This window comes from Tetrao urogallus (genome assembly GCF_951394365.1).
Source record: "Tetrao urogallus genome assembly, chromosome: 14".
NCBI lineage: Eukaryota > Metazoa > Chordata > Aves > Galliformes > Phasianidae > Tetrao > Tetrao urogallus.
The window spans coordinates 1,356,452-1,371,198 of NC_136827.1; the positions used below are offsets into that span (position 1 = coordinate 1,356,452).

General features: G+C 54.3%; 2 pseudogenes across 2 annotated transcripts; both read left to right on the top strand.

The window, feature by feature from the left end:
* Positions 1-637: 637 nt before the first annotated feature.
* LOC306951702 (protocadherin gamma-A2 pseudogene) lies at positions 638-3,666 on the top strand (annotated as a pseudogene). Its single transcript has one exon. The product of its transcript is annotated as a protocadherin gamma-A2 pseudogene (transcript).
* A 5,604-nt stretch (positions 3,667-9,270) lies between these two features.
* On the top strand, positions 9,271-12,177 carry LOC306951703 (protocadherin gamma-A2 pseudogene; annotated as a pseudogene). Its single transcript has one exon. The product of its transcript is annotated as a protocadherin gamma-A2 pseudogene (transcript).
* The last annotated feature ends 2,570 nt before the right edge of the window (positions 12,178-14,747 follow it).

Below are 14,747 nucleotides of genomic sequence, written 5' to 3' on the forward strand. Positions count from 1 at the left end.
GAATTAGAATCCAAGTGAATGTGCTGTCAGTGTCCCCAGACACGTGGGCTCTCTCAAATGGACACATGATGGTGTATGAATCAAGGAAGTAGATGGAATGCTTACGTAACTATGAAGGAGAGCTATGGTTTGGTTTGGAAACTCCATTTCCTGCAGTAGTTGGATATGTGCATGGCACGTGACATCGCTTTCCTGTGTGTCATAGAGAGAATGCAATGGTTTTGTCGAGGCTGTTGACACTGAAAGTATAGAAATGACAAATATTTGTAGACTTCATGGCACGCACAGGGTTGGAATGCTGAGGAACATTTAATTGAGGAAAAACTGCAAGAACGGTCATTGGATTTCCCGATGGAGATAGTTCTTCTGAAAAAGAAAAATCAAAAAAAAAAAAGAACAACAAAGAACAAAAACAGGAGTAAAGACTCAGAAGTCTTTACAGAAGGAATAAAGCTTCTCTTTAATCGGTGATAGAAATAACGAACTACAGGGGAATTCCGTCCATTCGCTCTGACCAGACCCTCCCTTAAGAACAGAAGAAATACGTTTTATCATTGAAGAGAAAAAAGATTGGAGGAAGCGAGGTTCACAGAGCGCTATTTCCATGTTGCCGCGGCAGAGGCAGCGGCGTTGCTCGGTGGAGCCGTGCGTGCAGTGCCGGGCGTCGGCTGCGGGCGCCGCTGTTCACCGCGGAGGAGAGGAAGGAGCGGAGCGCTGCAGGCAGCCCCGCCCGCTGCGGCCCGGCTCGCTCGCTCGCTCGCTGGCTGTGTCGGCGTCCGGGCGGCTGCGAGCGGCCCCGCGGTGCGGAGCGGTGCTGCAGCGAGGCGGAGGGGCGGCGGGAGCGGTCGGCAGCGGACGCCGAGCCGGAGCCGGAGGAGAAGGAAAGAGAGAATTGAAAGCAGAAGCAGTCGGAGTGGGAGCGGCGCGTGAGCGGCGGTGGTTCGTTGGCGGCGGTTCCGTGCGGGAGATGTGCGCGGCGAGAGAAGGGCGGTGGTGCCGGAGGCAGCGGGCGCTGCTGTGGTGCGTGTTGGTGTCGGCGTGGGAGGCGGCGTGGGGGCAGCTGCGCTACTCGGTGCCCGAGGAGCTGCCGAAGGGCTCGTTCGTGGGCGACGTGGCCGAGGAGCTGGCGCTGGAGCCGGCGGCGCTCGGCGGGCGCGGCGCCCGCGTGGTGTCCCAAGGCAGGACGCAGTATTTCGCTCTGCATGCGAGCAGCGGCCACTTGGTGACGGCCGAGAGGATCGACAGGGAGCAGCTGTGCCGTCTGCAGGAGAAATGCGTGCTGCGCTGTGAGCTGATCGTGGAGGGCGAGATGAAGGTTTATGCAATCGAAGTCGAAATCACGGACATAAATGATAACGCGCCCAGCTTTCGAGAGGCAGAAATGGATCTGAGAATGAGCGAGACGACAGCTGTTGGATCGAGGTTTCTTCTATCTACGGCTCACGACCCGGACGTGGGTGCGAATTCCCTGCAGAGCTACGCGCTGAGCGGCGACGAGCACTTCTCGCTGTCGGTGCAGGCGGGGGCCGACGGCGAGAAGCGTCCCGAGCTGGTGCTGGCGAAGGCGCTGGACCGGGAGGAGGCGGCGTTTCACGAGCTGCTGCTGAGGGCGAGCGACGGCGGCGATCCGTCGCGGACGGGCACGGCGCGCATCCGCGTGGCTGTGCTGGACGCCAACGACAACGCGCCCGCGTTCAGCCAGGCGGTGTACACGGTGCGAGTGCCCGAGGACGTGCCCGTGGGCTCCACGCTGCTCAGCGTCACCGCCACTGACCCCGACGACGGAGTCTATGGGGACGTGAAGTATTCGATAAAGATAGCTACAGAAATGACACTTGAAATCTTCAACCTGGAACCCGACACAGGAGCAATGACGCTGGTGAGGAACCTGGATTACGAGGAACAAGACTCTTACGAGATTCTCGTTCAGGCTCACGACGGTGGTGCCCTATCTGACACTGCGAAGGTGTCCGTCTCGGTGACGGACGTGAACGACAACGCGCCCGAGATTTGGGTGCGTTCGGCGCTGAGCGAGATCTCGGAGGACGCGGCGCCGGGGACGGTGGTGGCGCTGTTGCACGTGCAGGACCGCGACTCGGGCGCGAACGGGGAGGTGCGGTGCAGCCTGGGCGAGAGCGTGCCGTTCCGTCTGGAGCGGGCGCTGGACGACTACTACAGCGTGGTGACGGCGCGGGAGCTGGACCGCGAGCGGGCGTCGGAGTACAACGTGACGGTGCGGGCGGCGGACGGCGGGTCGCCGGCGCTGCGGAGCGGCGCGGTGCTGGCGCTGCGGGTGCTGGACGTGAACGACAACGCGCCGGTGTTCGCGGAGGCGCGCTACAGCGCGCGTCTGTCGGAGAACAACGCCGAGGGCGCGCTGGTGCTGACGGTGCGCGCGTGGGACGCGGACTGGGGTCCGAACGCGCGCGTGCGCTACGGGCTGCGGGAGGGGCGGCTGCGGGGCGCGCCGCTGTCGTCGTACGTGTCGGTGCAGGCGGAGACGGGCGCGCTGTACGCGCTGCGCTCGTTCGACTACGAGGAGGTGCGCGAGGTGGAGCTGTGGGTGCGGGCGGAGGACGGCGGCTCGCCGCCGCTGAGCAGCAACGTGTCGGTGCGGCTGCTGATCGCGGACGAGAACGACAACGCGCCGCAGGTGCTGTACCCGCCGGCGTCGGCGGCGGCGGCGGGTGCGGGTGCGGGTGCGGGCGCGTGGAGCTGGGCGGGCGTGGAGCTGGCGCCGCGTTCGGCGGAGCCCGGCGCGCTGGTGGCCAAGGTGGTGGCGGTGGACGCGGACGCGGGGCAGAACGCGTGGCTGTCGTACGAGCTGGCGAAGGCGACGGAGCCGGGGCTGTTCCGCGTGGGGCTGCAGAGCGGCGAGGTGCGCACGGCGCGCTCGCCGCTGGCCCGCGACGCGGCCCGGCACAGCCTGGTGGTGGTGGTGAAGGACCGGGGCCGGCCGGCGCTGTCGGCCACGGCCACGCTGACGGTGGTGCTGGCCGAGAGCGTGGCCGAGCTGCTGTCGGAGCTGGGCAGCGCGGCGGCGCCGGCCGAGCCCGCGCTCGGCCTGACGCGCTGGCTGGTGCTGGCCGTGGCGGCCGTGTCGTGCCTCTTGGTCGCCTCGCTGCTGCTGCTGCTGGCGCTGCGCCTGCGGCGCCGGCGGCTTTCGCGGCCGGCCGCGGCGCCTTCGGCCGGCGGCGCGTGGCGCGGCGTGCCGGCCTCGCACTTCGTGGGCATCGACGGCGTGCGCGCCTTCCTGCGCTCCTACTCGCACGACGTGTCGCTCACCGCCGACTCGCGCAAGAGCCAGCCGCGCTGCGCGGGCGGCAGCTGCTGCGACACGCTCCCGGCCCGGCCGCCGCCCGACGAGGCCGCGCCACCGCGCGGGGAAGACGCTGCCGCGCACCGCGCCGCCGAGCCCGACGCCCTCACGGTGAGTGCTGCCACCGCGCCGTCTCCCCACTGCCTCTCTTTCCTCTCTCTTCTCGGTCGAGTCTTTGCCTCTTTACCCTGTCGCGTTTCCCTTTTTCTCTCTTCTGTTCTGATTCGCTCAGGAGTTTGTTGGTAACGCCTCTCCTTCATTGCGTTTTTTTTTTTGTCTGCCTGAATGTATTTCAAATAGGTTATCAGTACCTTTCATTCTGCGCTGACTTCCACAGCAGCAACTGACCCGTCTCCCTTGTTGGATGACACTGTCGGCTCTCGTTACTTAAAACGGTTCGTTAGAGGTGGCCCCCGGCGGTTCCCCAGTCCCTCCCTCCCCATTCCCCTCATTTTCAGGATTTGACTTTCCTCACTTTCTTGTTTCGTCTCCCCTCTCGAGGCTTCCTTTAGTGGCGCAGCCGTTGGCAGTGCAAGGTCTCCCTAAACTCAACACACTTTTACTCCTGACCTCCCCAGCTTGCCCAGACTTTTGATCCTGCCATCCCCTATGCATCCAGAGGTTGTTTCGTTCTCTGCCTGTAAAATGGCTTTATTTTTAATTGGGAATTCTGATTCGGAATGCCCTTTTCATTTCAAGTGGTGGGTTTGATCAACGTACTTTGTGAATACAAATGAGGAAACGGTTCTTTGTCGATACCTATTTGCCTGTTACCACAACGAAACACAGTGTTTACAGCGTGTAGTCTTTGCGAACTGATGTGAGATAGCGTGTGTGAATGGCTTGTGAGGAAAACGGGGGATGTGTTTTGCACTTTCTCAGCCTTTTATGAATGTCCTGATGACCTGATATCAGTAGATCTGGGTGTATCTTTGCTAACACCTTTAATGGCACTGTTTAGTTGTATCACTTCAATGTCCAGTTCCATAGTGTTTGGATAGATCCAAGAGCAATGTCTCTACAGTGACAGTGCTGTTCACCACTGTTTTAGAATCAACATTTTTGCCTTGTTTCCTTCGAATGCTGAAGGCGTTAAACCTTTCAAGACTGGAATGTCATTGATAAATGTCCAGTGGTGGAGATGTTTCAGTACGTCTTTAATGTTCAAAGCTGTCAATAGGAAAAACGAATACTGTATTCATAGTTTTCTGCAGAATATCCTTGAATGCAGTTTTGTTCATGATCAACTTGGTGCCAAATGCTGTCATAGTTGGTCACGCCACTTGCAACTGAAGTCTTTGAATGTAGAGAGAAGTAGATGAGAGGCTGGTGTTGAACTGAAGAAGTAGGTGGTTAGCATGGTTTTGGGTAGGGTATGCTTTGTTTTCAGAGCTGGTGCAAAGTTCTGTGCAGTTTACAGGACAGTCCTCATTTCCAGGTTATTAGAGGCAAGGCAAGTTGCCTGCAAATGAAGATTTCACCAAAGATTTGCAGAACAAATCTTTAGAACTGGCATGGCATATAATGGCAGTGTGAATCCTCCTTTACCCATCTCTAGTATCCTGTATCCCTGGTATGTACCTTTCCTTCACTGTGATTTTCATGTCTACAGGCCTGTACTTCCTGGATGATTGTGGTTCATGTTTTGTGGACAATGCTGTTACACTGGGAAATGAGAGTGTTGTATTACAGGAAATTCTTCCTTCCTTTGACAAGGTCTCCATCAGTTGTAGACAACCTTTTCTCTGTGATGAAACAGGAAGCAGAAGATTGGAGAGGATGTTGCATAGATTCTGAGAAGAATCAACTTCCAAATTAGGCCCATAAGGAGAGACTTCAACTTCTGGTTTCTTTATTTCTGTGTGCTTCCAACCATGGATTTGCTTTGACTTCCACCTTACTCTGCGTTGCTGGCAGGTTTGAATAACTTCCCAATAGCACATGTGCTGGGTGTGTTAGGTATGATGTTCTTGAAACAGGAGGTGAATGACCCTGTATCTAGTTTCTGTTTTCCATTTAAACTCTCTACATCCTCTCTGCATGATGGTATGTTGAGGGAAGGAATGTCCTTGTATGCACCCCTGTCATGCTCTTTGTACTTGTAGTAGAGAAACAGGCAGAACCACTGGTCCTTTGAAGCTGTTATCAACAAACATTCGTGATAAACTTAGGAGTATCATTTGGAAATGGCTCGAGGATGTTGCATCTGAAGAACTTGTGGAGGAAAGAGGGTTGTTTGAACTTTGACTGCATGGGAATGGAGCAGACCGTGCTAGAAGTCAGTTGGTGTGCTAACAGCTACCTTGTGTGTTCATCACTTGTCAGGTTTGCCTTGCTTCTTGCAAAGCTTAAACTAGTCTACAGTGTGGAATAGAGCCTTCAATGAAGTGGATGACCTGCCTTGCATGTTTACAGCTGTCAGGAGTATGAGTGGATATGCTTATGTTTCCTTCAACTGACACTAAATGACATGCTTTTGCTAGAAGCTGCCATACTGCTCAATATTTGATGTCTCCAAGGTGCAAGTGAAGGTAGTGAATGCAGAGCACGGATTATGAGTGGTTGGATTTGAATGTGGACAGCAGGTGGGTCAGCAGAGATATTGTGTGCACCATGCTTCGATTTCATGGTTGGTGCCAACACCTGTAGTATGTATGAACCATTTTTGGCCCAGTTCCCACATCTTGCATGGTAATGGTAATCCTCTGATGATAAAATTTGTCTCTGTAAATTGAAAGATACTGCATATATCTTACAGCTTATAAATGTTGTGTATTTAGATGTAAAGTTGTGATGTAGAGTTTCTTCCTAGTTGGAATTTTGTTTATAGGCCTTCTTCCCAGGGTGGCGGTGTTGCACGTTTCCTATGTTCTGGACAGAGCAGATGCATTTGGAAATGTTAAGGCTGTGTGGTGAAACCTCCTTGCCTTCCTTGAGCAAGTGTCAACAAACACTTAGCAACAAAACATGATGTGTGATGAGACTGAGACTGCATCCCTCATGGTTTGAGTTATTAGAGTTTCGGTAGTGTGGTTAGGTAGAGGCTGGACTTGATGATTTTGTAGGTCTTTTCCAATCTGAGCAGTTCTGATTCTATGGTATCCTGAAATAATTCAAAATAGTTCTGACATTAACACTTTTTCATTTACAATGTCATATCCATTGGAGATGAGTTGGAAACTTTCTGAGAAGTGGTGAATTTTTCCTGAAAGGAAATCCTCCAGCCTGTTGTTTATGGGGGGAGTTTAGGGCCCTGCTTGCATCCTGAAAACTGATTGGATTCCAGGTGCTGTGTGTTTGTATTTCAGAGTTCACAAGGATGGCCATTATTTCATCTTGAGGAAATTCTCAACTACGTTTCTCTTTGAATGTTTCCCTGTAGTCTTTCACGGATGATAGCATTTCCTGGCTTTATATCCGTGTACTTGTGTTTATTTTGAAAAAGCAGCAAAAATGGCCGTTCATTTTGTTTTTGTTTAGTAGTGTGTTATAGGTTCATGAGCCTTGTTCACATCAGCCGCTACCTGTGTATTTCAGGAGAGTCAGAGCTGCTGTAGAATGCCAGATATGTGTGGGTAACTCTTTGCTCTCTTCCTTTTTTATACCTCTGCTCTAGACATTAACCTAAAAAGATTGTAAGGTCCTTTAGAATTGTGGAAATGAGGGAGTCGTTTCCATACTTGGAGTGTGTGGAGCTGAAAAGGCTGAGACTTGGATATATTTCACTTTCAAACCAACGTCCGTTCTGGTGCTGCCTGACAGAACTGCAGGAATGTGGCTGATGTCCGCGGTGCTGACAGAGCCAGAGAGTTTGGAGTGCAGTGCGAGAGAGCTTGGCTTAGAGTTTGAAAAACTGTTGGGTTAAGGAAGCTGTGCCTGGCTTCTTGAAAGCAAACCTTCTTGTCTGGATTTCCTTTCACACCTGGTGCCAATGCCTGCATCTATTTCTGCAGTGATCCTTGTTACTTTGCCCTCAGAGGCAGTGTTTGTTCCGCCGGTATCGAGTACTAGGCAAAAACCACATCTATATTGCTGGTCTGGGAAGTGAAAGAGAGAATGTGGGTGGATGTTCTGACTTCTGTGATGCTGAAGGCGAAGAACTGCAGAAGATTGTTGTGGAGGGAGATGATCCCTAAAAGTGCCATTCTAGAGTCGTAGCAGATCCCACATAGTGCTTTCATATAACAGCTGCATGTACACCTAGATGCATGTTTCTGATGGGACAAGGTTTCCTTCACACCAAGTGCCACAGGGTTTTCTTTGGGTGTTTGTGTCGTTATCTTGTTAGAAATTGAAGTGAACTGAAAGCAAGGCCAGAGTTTTCAGCTACTCCAGTCTCCATGCGTGCTAATGTAGTGGAGGGAGTTGGTGGGTGCAGAATCCAGCCACTGTTGCGATCAAGAAGAAGCAAAAGTTCATCCAGCATTGTGCACATCCACAACAGCTCAAAGGCCTGTGGCAGTGTATCGACACGGGGAAGTGGAACAGACTTGCCTGCAATGCTTGTGGCCACCTCTTGTGGGTTGTTCTCATTTCTTGGAGGATTGGAGACACACAGCGTGCCATCCCAGAGGACTCAGGGGAACTGCTGGCTCCTCGTCTAATCTGATAAGTGGGAACTACATGGATTGAGACCTCGTCTTCCTGATGTACTGGGGAATGTGCATGGGAGAGTTCCTTTATGGTGTGTTATGGATGCATGGGAACGGCTGTTGACACTGTAAGAACAACGGAAATGACAAGAGAATGGAGCGCACTGCTGATGGTACAGGGCTGGAAAGCTGAGGAAAGATTATCTGCAGAATGATTGCAAGAATAATCAGTGGAGTACCTGGTGAAGAGGCTGCTTCTGCAAATGTGAGGTATTACTTGGAGGTATTTTCAGTTGGAATTCAAAATAGGATTCTCCTTGGTAGATGTTAGAGATAACAAACCCAACAGGAACTCAATGCTATCGCCATGATCACGATGACCTTGAAGAAGAAATGATTGTTTTGTCCCCTTTAGGAAGAGATTGCTTACAAAAAGCAAATGAAGACGCTGCTTGAACTGTCAGTGATTTCCAAGTGCTCCGAGAGGTGACTTCTTAAAGCAGATGCAATTATATCCTGGAGCAGGGTCCTCAGATTGGACAGCTGGAAGTTTGCCTCCAGTCCTACTGCTTGTTACATGGGAGAAGAGGCTGACTTCCACTTCACCACAGCCTCCCTTCAGGTTGTGTGGAGAGTTCCTTACAAAACACGATGTTTGTCCCACGCACTCTGTTCAGGATCTCATTGGAGGCAAAAGACAGCTATTCTGTTTTTCAAATTTCTCTGAATTAGAATCCAAGTGAATGTGCTGTCAGCGTTCCCACAATTGCAGGCACTCTCAAATAGATAGGAGCTCAATATGTGAGCCACGGAAGAAGACAAACTGCCTAAATAACCATAACAGGGAGCAACGGTATGATTTGAGAACTCAATTTCCAGCTTCACTTGGATATCTGCATGGCACTTGACATCTGTATCCTGTGTCTCATGGAGACCGTGCAGTGTTTTCATCTAGATTGTTGACATTGGAACTATAGATATGACAAATGTTTGCAGAATTCATGGCATATACAGTGTTGGAAAGCTGAGCAACATCTCCTTCCAAAGAAATGCAAGCAAGGTTAATGAATTTAAGGGTTTCCCGATGGAGATACTCCATTTGGGGAAAAGAAAAAAAAAAAAGAAAAAAAGGAAATTAAAAAAGGAAAAACCACTCAGAAGTATCTAGAGAAGGAATAAACATTCTCCTTAACCGATATGAGAAATAAAGAATTACATGGGAAAACTGTACTTTCACTCAAATGAAAACAACCTTGCAGAATAGAAGATGATATCCTACTGAAGAATAAATACCGCAGGAAGCGGAACTCACAGAGCGCTATTTCCATGTTGCCGCGGCAGAGGCAGCGGCGTTGCTCGGTGGAGCCGTGCGTGCAGTGCCGGGCGTCGGCTGCGGGCGCCGCTGTTCACCGCGGAGGAGAGGAAGGAGCGGAGCGCTGCAGGCAGCCCCGCCCGCTGCGGCCCGGCTCGCTCGCTCGCTCGCTGGCTGTGTCGGCGTCCGGGCGGCTGCGAGCGGCCCCGCGGTGCGGAGCGGTGCTGCAGCGAGGCGGAGGGGCGGCGGGAGCGGTCGGCAGCGGACGCCGAGCCGGAGCCGGAGCCGGAGAAGGCGAGAGAGAATTGGCAGAAGAAGCAGTCGGAGTGGGAGCGGCGCGTGAGCGGCGGTGGTTCGTTGGCGGCGGTTCCGTGCGGGAGATGTGCGCGGCGAGAGAAGGGCGGTGGTGCCGGAGGCAGCGGGCGCTGCTGTGGTGCGTGTTGGTGTCGGCGTGGGAGGCGGCGTGGGGGCAGCTGCGCTACTCGGTGCCCGAGGAGCTGCCGAAGGGCTCGTTCGTGGGCGACGTGGCCGAGGAGCTGGCGCTGGAGCCGGCGGCGCTCGGCGGGCGCGGCGCCCGCGTGGTGTCCCAAGGCAGGACGCAGTATTTCGCTCTGCATGCGAGCAGCGGCCACTTGGTGACGGCCGAGAGGATCGACAGGGAGCAGCTGTGCCGTTTGCAGGAGAAATGCGTGCTGCGCTGTGAGCTGATCGTGGAGGGCGAGATGAAGGTTTATGCAATTGAAGTGGAAATCACGGATATTAACGACAACGCGCCAACCTTTGGTGAAGCTGAAAAAGAACTGAGAATGAGTGAAACCACAACACCTGGATCCCGTTTTGCCCTGAGTATGGCTCACGACCCGGACGTGGGTGCGAATTCCCTGCAGAGCTACGCGCTGAGCGGCGACGAGCACTTCTCGCTGTCGGTGCAGGCGGGGGCCGACGGCGAGAAGCGTCCCGAGCTGGTGCTGGCGAAGGCGCTGGACCGGGAGGAGGCGGCGTTTCACGAGCTGCTGCTGAGGGCGAGCGACGGCGGCGATCCGTCGCGGACGGGCACGGCGCGCATCCGCGTGGCTGTGCTGGACGCCAACGACAACGCGCCCGCGTTCAGCCAGGCGGTGTACACGGTGCGAGTGCCCGAGGACGTGCCCGTGGGCTCCACGCTGCTCAGCGTCACTGCCACCGACCCCGACGAAGGAACCAACGGCGAAGTGATGTACACTCTGAGGAAAGTTACAAGCATAGCAGTGGAATACTTCCAGCTCGAGAGGGGGACAGGAGAAATTACACTGCTGAAGAACCTGGATTTCGAGGAAGGCGACTTCTACGAATTAGAATTACAGGCACAGGATAAGGGTGGCCTTTTCGACACGGCGAAGGTGTCGATCTCGGTGACGGACGTGAACGACAACGCGCCCGAGATTTGGGTGCGTTCGGCGCTGAGCGAGATCTCGGAGGACGCGGCGCCGGGGACGGTGGTGGCGCTGTTGCACGTGCAGGACCGCGACTCGGGCGCGAACGGGGAGGTGCGGTGCAGCCTGGGCGAGAGCGTGCCGTTCCGTCTGGAGCGGGCGCTGGACGACTACTACAGCGTGGTGACGGCGCGGGAGCTGGACCGCGAGCGGGCGTCGGAGTACAACGTGACGGTGCGGGCGGCGGACGGCGGGTCGCCGGCGCTGCGGAGCGGCGCGGTGCTGGCGCTGCGGGTGCTGGACGTGAACGACAACGCGCCGGTGTTCGCGGAGGCGCGCTACAGCGCGCGTCTGTCGGAGAACAACGCCGAGGGCGCGCTGGTGCTGACGGTGCGCGCGTGGGACGCGGACTGGGGTCCGAACGCGCGCGTGCGCTACGGGCTGCGGGAGGGGCGGCTGCGGGGCGCGCCGCTGTCGTCGTACGTGTCGGTGCAGGCGGAGACGGGCGCGCTGTACGCGCTGCGCTCGTTCGACTACGAGGAGGTGCGCGAGGTGGAGCTGTGGGTGCGGGCGGAGGACGGCGGCTCGCCGCCGCTGAGCAGCAACGTGTCGGTGCGGCTGCTGATCGCGGACGAGAACGACAACGCGCCGCAGGTGCTGTACCCGCCGGCGTCGGCGGCGGCGGCGGGTGCGGGTGCGGGTGCGGGCGCGTGGAGCTGGGCGGGCGTGGAGCTGGCGCCGCGTTCGGCGGAGCCCGGCGCGCTGGTGGCCAAGGTGGTGGCGGTGGACGCGGACGCGGGGCAGAACGCGTGGCTGTCGTACGAGCTGGCGAAGGCGACGGAGCCGGGGCTGTTCCGCGTGGGGCTGCAGAGCGGCGAGGTGCGCACGGCGCGCTCGCCGCTGGCCCGCGACGCGGCCCGGCACAGCCTGGTGGTGGTGGTGAAGGACCGGGGCCGGCCGGCGCTGTCGGCCACGGCCACGCTGACGGTGGTGCTGGCCGAGAGCGTGGCCGAGCTGCTGTCGGAGCTGGGCAGCGCGGCGGCGCCGGCCGAGCCCGCGCTCGGCCTGACGCGCTGGCTGGTGCTGGCCGTGGCGGCCGTGTCGTGCCTCTTGGTCGCCTCGCTGCTGCTGCTGCTGGCGCTGCGCCTGCGGCGCCGGCGGCTTTCGCGGCCGGCCGCGGCGCCTTCGGCCGGCGGCGCGTGGCGCGGCGTGCCGGCCTCGCACTTCGTGGGCATCGACGGCGTGCGCGCCTTCCTGCGCTCCTACTCGCACGACGTGTCGCTCACCGCCGACTCGCGCAAGAGCCAGCCGCGCTGCGCGGGCGGCAGCTGCTGCGACACGCTCCCGGCCCGGCCGCCGCCCGACGAGGCCGCGCCACCGCGCGGGGAAGACGCTGCCGCGCACCGCGCCGCCGAGCCCGACGCCCTCACGGTGAGTGCTGCCACCGCGCCGCCTCCATACTGCCTCCCTTTCTTCCCGTTCGCCTCTTTGACATTCCCCGCTTTCGTGATTCGCCTCCCCTCTCCAGGCTTTCTTTTCTGACGGGGCTGTTGGCAGTACAAAGTCTTCTCTTTCTATTACTAAATTGAACACACCTTTTCTTCTGTCCTCCCCACATTGCACTGACTTTTCATGCTGTCATCCATCCCGAATATGTGTAGTGAGTGTTTTGTTTCCTGGCTGTCGAGTAACTTTTTATTCTTTCGAGTTCTGTGTCTGCTTGCACTTCCCATTGGTAGTGGTGCGTTTGATCAATGTGCTTGATGAATCGAATGACCAAATAGTCCTTTGGCGTTAGGTTTTTGCCTGTAATCACAATCAGTGGCAATCTCTACAGCTGGTAGTGTTTACCTACTCGTTTTGGGGGTGCTGTGTGTGAATGGCTTGTGAGGAAAGCAGGGGATGTGTTTTGCTGTTTCTCAGCCTTTTGTCAGCGTCCTGATGACCTCATGGGAATAGAGCTGGGCGTATCCATGCTAACACTTCCTATGGCATCTGCAGTGTTGGGGTTTTGTCACTTTAATGTTTAGTTTCATAATGTTTGGGCAGATGCAAGAGTGATGTCTCTACAGCGTCAGTGCTGTTTATCACTTTGGTAGATGCAACATTATTGCCTTGTTTCTTTTCGAATGCTAAAGAGGGATCACAGTGTAGCTGATAGCCCTTTCAAGACTGGAATATCAGTTATAAATAGCCAATGGTGGAGATGTTTCCATACATGTGTTGAATGATTAAAGCTGTCAGTAGAAATAATTTTGTATTCTTACGTTTCTGTAAAGCAGTGCTGAATGAAGTGTTGTTCATGATCAAGTTAGTGGCCAGTGCTGTTGTAGTTGATGCAAGTGAAGTCTGTGAATGTTGAGAGAAGAAGGTGAGAGGCTGGTGTTGAACCTAAGAAGTAGTGAGTGTGGTTTTGAGAAGGGCAAGGGTTTGATTTCAGAGCTGGTGCAAAGTTCTGTGCTGTTTACACTACAGTCCTCCTTTGCCGGTCATTAGAGGCAATGATAGTTGCCTGCAAAGGAATTGCTCTCCAAAGTTGTTAGTGGAACAGCTCTTTAGAGCTAGAATGGCGTCTAATCCCAGAGTGAATCCTCATTTATCTGTCTCTGGTATCCTGTATCCCTATTATGTACATTTCCTTCACCGTGGCTTTCATGTCTTTCAGCCTGTAGTTCCTGGATGGACGTGGTTCATGTTTTCCATTTCTGGCCAATGTTGTTACTCTGGGAAATGAGAATGTTGTAGAACAGGAAATTCTTCCTTCCTTTAACACGGTCCGAATCAGCTGTAGACAAGATCTTCTGTATGAGGTAAAAGGAAGCAGAAGATTAAGGAGGATGTCTTGTAGTTTCTCGGAAGCCTTAACTTGTAAAACAGGCCCACAAGAGGAGGCTTCAGCTTATGGTTTTCTTATTTCTGTGTGCTTCCAACCGTGACTTTGCTTTGACTGCCGCCTTACACTTTGCGTTGTTGGCAGGGCTGGATGATTTCCCAATCGCTCATGCTTTGGGTGTGTTAGGTGTGATGGTCTTGAAAGAGGAGGTGAATGACCCTACATCTAGTTTCTGTTTTCCATTTAAACTCTCTACATCGTCTCTGCATGGTGACATGTTGAGAGAAGGAATGTCCGTGTATCCACTCCTGTCATGGTCTTTGTCCATGGAGTAGAGAATCAGGCTGAGGTACTGCTCCTTTGAAATTGAATTTGTTATCAACAAATATTAAAGACAATCATAAGAGCATTGTTTGGAAGTGGCTTGTGGATGTTGCATGTGAAGAACTTGTGGAGGAAAGGGGGATTGTTGGAACTTTGGCCATGTGGGAATGGAGCAGACTACGCTAGAAGGCAATTGTTACAGTAAGAGCCACGTTGTGTGTTCATCACTTGTCAGGTTTGCCTTGCTTCTTGCCAAAGCTTAAACTGGTCCACAGTGTGGAAGAGAGCCCTCAATGAACTGGATGACCTGCCTTGAAGGTATACAGCTGTGCATACGCATTGGATATGCTTCTGTTTCCTTCAGCTGTCACTGAATGACGTGCTCTTGCTCTGAGCTGACAGCCTGCTTCATGTTGGATGTGTGCATGGTGCAAGAAAAGGTGGTGAATGCAGAGCAAGGATGGTGAGTGGCTGGATTTGTACGTGAACAGCAGGTGGGTCAGCAGAGATATTGTGTGCTTTGATTTCATGGTTGGTGCCAACACCTGTAGTATATACAACCATTTTTGGCCCAGTTCCCACATCTTGCATGGTAATGGTAATCCTCTGATGATAAAATTTCTCTGTGTAAAATGAAAGATATTGCGTATATCTTACAGCCTATAAATCTTGGATATCTAAATGTGACATCATGATGTAGAGTTTCTTCCTAGTTGGAATTCTGTTTATAGGCCTTCTTCCCAGGGAGGCAGTGTAGCATGTTTCCTATGTTCTGGACAGAGCAGATGTGTTTGGAAATGATAAGGCTGTGTGGTGAAACCTTCTGGCTTTCCTTGAGCACGTCTCAACAAAGACAAGATGACAGAATGGGACTCTGAGACTGAATCCCTCACAGTTTGAGTTGTTAGAGTTAGGGAAGTCTGTTTAGGTGGAGGCTGGACTTGATGATTTTGTA